Here is a 6,458-nt window from a genome sequence, read left to right as displayed (position 1 = left end):
AAGATGCACACCTGGCAAAGTTTCTCGTTTGGAGAAGTTTCTCAGCCAGAAAAGAGTGATTTCTGAGGATTTCTGGAATTTTGGGTGATGATGGAAAAACTGAGTATTTTTTCATAGGTTTTCTCCCTGGAGAAGAAGGACAAATGTGCTTTAACCTGAATTTCAGTGTTGGGTTTTTTCCATGTGGGGATGTGCTCAGGGCATTCCCAGCATTACCTGGCATGGAAAAATCTCTGCCCCACCAAGCCAGGCTTGAAATAATAAATTAAAGATGGGAAAAGAGAGCAGGGCTTGGACAGGGCCACAGGTTGAGACCAAGCATGCCTTTGGTCCTTTATCCCTAAACTCCTCATGATTGGATCACTCAAAATTCCTTCCAGGAGCTGTCCTGGAGCTCCTGGCCCCCTTTCCCTGCCCTGATTTCCACCAAAGCTGCTGCAATAAATGATCACAGTCACTCCATAAGGAGATTCCCACTTCCCCTCGTGCAAAAATTTGATTTTTCAGCCTGGATTGCTGAACTCCTCTTTCCTCCAGGTCATTTACACCATCTCAGCTGCAACAAATGGGCACTTTATTATCTGCAATTGGCTCTGCCAGAGAACTGGGCTCCTTCTTCTGCTGGCTCTGAGCTCTGGTGGAGTTTTTTTCCCTCTGAATGATATTTCCGAGCCCTTCCCCCTGTGAGGAAAGAGAGAGAACATTTGTTATTGATAGAATTTCCATTTAAATTGAGGATGTTGCTCAGTGCAACACGTGTTCCACCAAACTCTTTCCCCCCAGCGAAAAGCAGCGAATTATGAGAGTGGGAAAAAAAAAAAAAAACAAAAAAAAAAACGTTGGGAAGAGGAGGGGGGTGAAAGGGAGAAATCACAAAAGCTGTGAAATCCAGCTGGAAATCCACCCTGTAATGAGACATCTCGATCTTAATAAGGCTGAGGGTAAAGCTTGGATTACACACCCAGCTTTGTGCTGCTCGGCAGCTGCCTCCCCCGACAGCTCCTTTCTGTGCTTGCCAATCCGATTAACTCTGCAAAATGAGAGACAAAACAACGCAAAATCTCGGGCTTTGAAAAAATAAACAGGAATTCAGGCATGTGGTGGGTGCTGGACGGGCCCCAGCAAAGCCTCTTCAAGTGGGGAACGGCTCCGTGGCGCGGACATTTTCAGGTGGGTTCCCTTGGAGCCACAAAGGGCTGTTGGGACTGGAAATTAAAGGTAGGAACCCCCAAAATGATTGGAAACCCCATCCTGATGGAGCCTGGGAGTTCTCCCCATGCCTGGGCAGCAGGGAGATGAGGATGAGTTGAGTCCCATCCATGATCTCACTCCACCAGCTCTGGAGCGATGCTGGGGCTGATTTGGGGGGTCCTGACCCCCCTCACTCAGCTGGAGCCACCTGGGGTCTGTCCCAGAGCTCCAGAGCAGTGACACAAACCAGCCCCTGCCCCTGGCACCTGCAGTGTGTCCTCACTGCAGCCCCCAGGATGGGTTTGGGTCATGGAATCACAGAAAAACCCTGGAAAACCCTCACATCCAGCCTTTAACCCAGCACTGCCAAGGCCACCACTTCACCCTGTCCCCAAGTGCCACACCTGTGTCTTTTAAACCCTTCCACCCATTCCCCGGGGCAGCTTTTCCAGCACCGACCAACCCTTCCAGTGAAGAAACCTCTCCTGTTTCCAGGCTGACCCACTCCTGGCACTTCTCAAGGCCATTTCCTCTCCCCGAGCTCGCTTTATCTCAGCAGGCCGAGGTCAGCAGGTGGAACTGGTGACCTGGAGATGTTCCTGCTCCTGCTCCAGCAGCCCTGCAGGGCAGGGAGAGATTCTCCAGGCCATGGAGAGGGCAATCAAGAGGTGCAAGGACCTGGTGGGATGGTTCATCTCCAGCTGCTCTCAGATGTTTTTCTATTTCTAGGAAAAACCAGGCAAGAAAAACCCCTGAAAATAAAAGTTTTGCAGCGAGCCAGCGTTGCTGTCACATCCTCTCTGCTCCAGGAGGCTGGGGCAGGATCCAGAGGGCACATCCATGCCAGCCCAAATCCCATCATCCCATCAAGGAGGAATATCCATGGAAAACAGGTAATCTCTAAAAAAAAAACCAGCTTTCATCTTCATCTGCTCCAGCAATGCCCCCAGCCTGGGCCAGGCTGTCCCCAGCTGGGGACAACAGAGGGACACCGTGCCCCTCTGCTGCTTTCTAGGATTAAAGTGCTGAGCCATCCTCTGTTCCAGGCTGGTTTGTTCCTCCCAGGAAGCCCAGGATCCACGGAAAAGGAGTTTTTTTGCTGATTGTAGGGTCACCCCCAAGTCTAAATCCCAGGAGTGAAGGAATGGGCTCCATATTGCCCGTCAGGGGGAAGGAATGCTGAATTTATCACCCCTTGCAAGAGCTGGAGAAAGAAAGATAGAAAGGGAAAGAGAGAAGGAAAAGGAATAAGAAAAGGGAAAAAAAAAAACCACCAACAAACCCTCAGAATGATTCTGCCTGAGCTGCACAGGAACATTATTTATGGTCCAAAAAACCCCAGAAGCATCTGAATGTAAAGCAGAATCACATCATCGATAACGGCGTGCCCTGATCACAGGGAAAAGACATCTGAGGAGGGCAGGCAGGGAAATGGCACATTTCAGCCAGCTGGAGAGATTGCAAAGGGATTTTAATTCTGAGGATGCTGAAGAAAATTGCAGATGAGAATAAATAGTGTCTGGCCATAGATCAGCACAACTTGATTTTCTCCCCTTTAAGTGCCACGGTATCAATCTTGGGAGGGGAGGGAAGGGAAAAATCAAGGTGGCAAATGAATTATTCCTCAAACCTTCCTCCTCATCCAGGAGGAAAAACAAACCTTTGCACTCTTGCTGGGCAAACTGGAAGGAGCCTGAAATGCGGATCAGGAGAGGAAATGGGGGAGGTGGGAAAGAAGGTATTTATATACAATAAATATTTAATCCTGCCCAGTGTTTCCTCCTGAAGAAACTCATAGCAGGGATTAATTTGTACATTCCTCCCCGCTCCACTGGTGCCCTTCAGCAAGGTTAATCTTTGCCTGATGCAAGTTGGGAAATTAAATCCATGGTGGTGGACAAACTTCCTCTGGGGTTGGATTTAATTTCTTGCTTTCCCGCCCCCCCCAAAAATGATGGATGTGTGTGGAAGCCGCGAACGCTGCCTCGTGGAGCAGATAATTCCTGAATGGATGCCCCCCTCCTTCTTCTCCCCCTCTCTCCCTGTTGAGTGTCTTAATTAATGCTTTGAGTCTGGCAGGTTTTTGATTTCTGCTTCAACAGGGTCTCGGATCAACCTGCTTGAAGGGAAAATCCTAAAAAGGGACAATTTTGTTTGTTTTTTTTTTTTTTCTTTTTAGTGGCTGCTGCTCCCTCCTTAAATTCAGCATCGGGCTGGTGGCAGTGAGGAGCAGGTGGGTCCAGCCTTCAGCTCTGGGGGAGATGGGGGCTGAAGGGAGGCACTTCCCAGCTCAGTTTCCCATCTGGGAGCCCCCAGGAGAGCTTTGGGTGTGAAGCTGTGCCTCAGTCCTGAAGATATCTTGCTCATCACCACACCTGAGATGTGTGAGACCACCTTTGGCAGACCCCCAGCAGCTCCTGGTGACATTTTAAACTGAAAAAGGCACAGTCAGGGCATTTTTTCCCCTCTGGATCCCCAGGCGACAACACAACTATGGTTGCCCAGCCTTCAGGAGGGCTTGGTTGTGGGATATTCCCAAATTATCAGCACCAGCATGATGCTGATGAATTATTCCTGATGCTCTCCTGACTTGGCACTCCACTGGCACCTTGGGATGCTCAGGGAATCAGAGAATCCCCGAATGGGTTGGGTTGGGTTGGAGGGACGTTAGGGCTCATCCAGGGACAGGGCAGGGACACCTTGACTATCCCAGCTTGCTCCAAACCCCATCCAACCTGGCCTTGGACGCTTCCAGGGATGTGGCAAAAAGATCCCTCAGGCTCTGCTCTGCCCAGGCTGAGAAAACAAAAACTCTGTGAGCTGAGAAGCAGCTGGGGGGGGGAAAAAAAAAAAAAAGAAGAAAAGAATAATCCAAGCGCGGCGCAGGAAATTTTCCGCAAAGAACAACATCTCAGTGTCCAATTAACATATTAATAATTAGGCAGGATGAGAACACGGCGTCCCAGGGCTGCCAGGCTGGCTCTGGCTGTTGAGCTGAGCAGCAGCAGTTCCAGGGGTGCCTCTGAGCGTGACAGCCGGCGCCTTACAAGATGTCATTTCAGCGCCTCACAGCTCCCCTCGTTGCGCATCGCGGAGGGAACAAGCACGCTGGCTGCTCTCTGAAGGAGGGGAACAGCTGCTTTCTGCGGGGTTTTCTGTCTTAGGTTTCTTTGGGGTGTTTGTTTTTGCTCGGGGCTGTTTGAGGAATGCTGTTAACAGGAGCGTGGATGGGGTTTTGTTTGCTGCCGAGGCTGGAGGGGGTTGTGCCTCTGGAGAAAATCACTTTGCTGCCACGATGCCCCAGGATGGGAAAAATCTGCAGGCAGAGAAGTTACGGGAATAAATGAAGTGGCAATAGGTGCCATTAATAAAATTCAGCTCACCAAACTCCTCCTGCTCTCAGATCTAAAGCAAAATGGGTTTGCAGTGCAAGAACCCCAAACCCAGCACTTCCAGAGAAGATCCCCTTGATGGGAAAAGGGATTGGATTCCCCAGAGCTGGAAGTGCTGAGTTAAGATGGATGAATTATTTCCAGGGCTGCTTTTGGGTCACTGCACAATGGCAGGGGAGCAGCCCCACCCAAGCAGCCCCTGACAGATGTTGGGAACATCAGCCCAGCTCGGCCTCAAAGGTTGCTCTTGCCTTAAAGGAAAAGCACGTGGGAAGAAAATAAAAATGAAGGAAAAATCCAGATTATGCAGGGATAATATCATGATTGGATAATTATGATAAATCCTTGCTTCCCACCTGCTCACGGCAGAGGGACACCGGGCTCGTGGTGCCAAGTGACACACACAGCACTGAGCACTCCTGGAAAAAAATATATTAAAAAACCATGGGAATTGTCTGGCTGGAAAGCCAGAGCAGGTAATTTGCAGAGGCACAGCTCCTGGGCAAGGTGTGAAGAGAGGGGACACATTTGACTTGCACTGCTTCAGCTTTTCGGGGCACTCTGCAGATTAATTTACAGGTGGTGCTGGACTGCCAGAAACACCTCCAGCTCACTTGTGTTTTTCTCACAGGAAGACATGAGAGGGTTTTTTGTGTTTTTTTTTCCTTTTCGCAGAGCTGTGGATCAGATCAATTCTACTCTTTGCTTGAGACATTAGTAAAAAACAAACCCAAGTCAAACCCAGCCTGGCTGGGAGAAGATGCAGGACAAAAAGCAGCTGAAGGACAAGAATAGCTCCAGCTCCTTTGAATGCCATGAGAGCCTCACTCTACCCAACAATTTGCATATTTTCTCCATGCTAATTCATGCACAATCCTCTCCCCCCTCATTCCAGCCTCCCACTTGGTCCTGCTGTTCCTGTCTCTCCAGGAGAGCTCTGGTGGCACTCAGGCTGCTCCATCCTTTGTATAAAACACCCATTCACAGCTCCTCTTCTTGTTTGCCAAAACTCACCTAGACAGGGAGGGGATGCCCAGGATCTGGTCTCTAAATTTACTCGGTGCCAACGCTCCTTTCTTGGCCATTTTTATTTTTTACCAGTCTGTTGTAAACACAGGGCTTAAGGAGATGGGGGAGGAACATCTCTTGGAGAGGCGACAGCAGCAGGAGCATCCCACCCAGAGCTGTGACATCTTGTGGAGAGCAGAAGCTGTGGTCCCAATGTGACCCTGAGGGGCACGGGGAGGGGGACATGGCAGATCCTGGTCCCCTTTCCCAGCTCCCAGGAGGAACTGGGGTGTGCTGGTCCCTGCTGGTGCAGCCCCAGCTCAAAGCAGGGCTGGGGGAGCTGTGTTTGGTGAGAGCCCCTGGGCTAAAAATCATGGAGGATGAGCTTTTTTAGGGACAGCCAGTGCTCCACCAGTTAGATCACAAAATTCTTCAGGCTGTAAAACACCTTAAGACGATCGAGTCCAACTGAAGCAAGCCAAGGGAATCCAAGATAAAAAGCAGGGAGTCACTAGTCACAGAGCAGCGCAGGGGGCTGGGCCTCTTCCTCCAGAGCAGGGCTGAAAACCAAAGCAAAGAACAGTTCCCAATTCCCAGGCAGACAGCAAATCCCACAGCAGTAAAAAATTCCTGTTTTACCCCTGGCAGCAGCATGGGAAGCACATGGACACATCCTCGTGCCTGGGTCAGCTCAGGCAACTGCTGAACCAACAGCGTGGGGAAAACTCTGCAGGCTTCACCTGCTTTCCTCACAGAGCAGGGCAGAAATCCCAGCCAGGGCAGGAATCCCAGCCCAGGGCACTTCGAATAAAACCCCACATGCAGGGCAAGGCAGAGCAGCAGCCCCAAGCCCTGCAGGCTCCCCTT

The 6,458-nt window shown here is 50.4% G+C and overlaps 1 protein-coding gene across 1 annotated transcript in view; it reads right to left on the bottom strand.

The window, feature by feature from the left end:
• Nucleotides 1-651: 651 nt before the first annotated feature.
• The window catches only part of COL5A1 (collagen type V alpha 1 chain), a 135,672-nt gene continuing 129,865 nt past the window's right edge, over nucleotides 652-6,458 (bottom strand). Inside the window, exons 69-71 of the mRNA XM_038156249.1 lie at nucleotides 5,598-6,151; nucleotides 962-2,395; nucleotides 652-681 (exon numbers count right to left, since the gene is read on the bottom strand). The gene's annotated coding sequence lies outside the window, so the exon portion shown is untranslated. The remainder of the gene's footprint in view (nucleotides 682-961; nucleotides 2,396-5,597; nucleotides 6,152-6,458) is intronic.

Source organism: Motacilla alba, chromosome 17, assembly GCF_015832195.1.
Source record: "Motacilla alba alba isolate MOTALB_02 chromosome 17, Motacilla_alba_V1.0_pri, whole genome shotgun sequence".
Classification (NCBI taxonomy): domain Eukaryota; kingdom Metazoa; phylum Chordata; class Aves; order Passeriformes; family Motacillidae; genus Motacilla; species Motacilla alba.
This window is presented reverse-complemented; position numbering and strand designations above follow the sequence as displayed.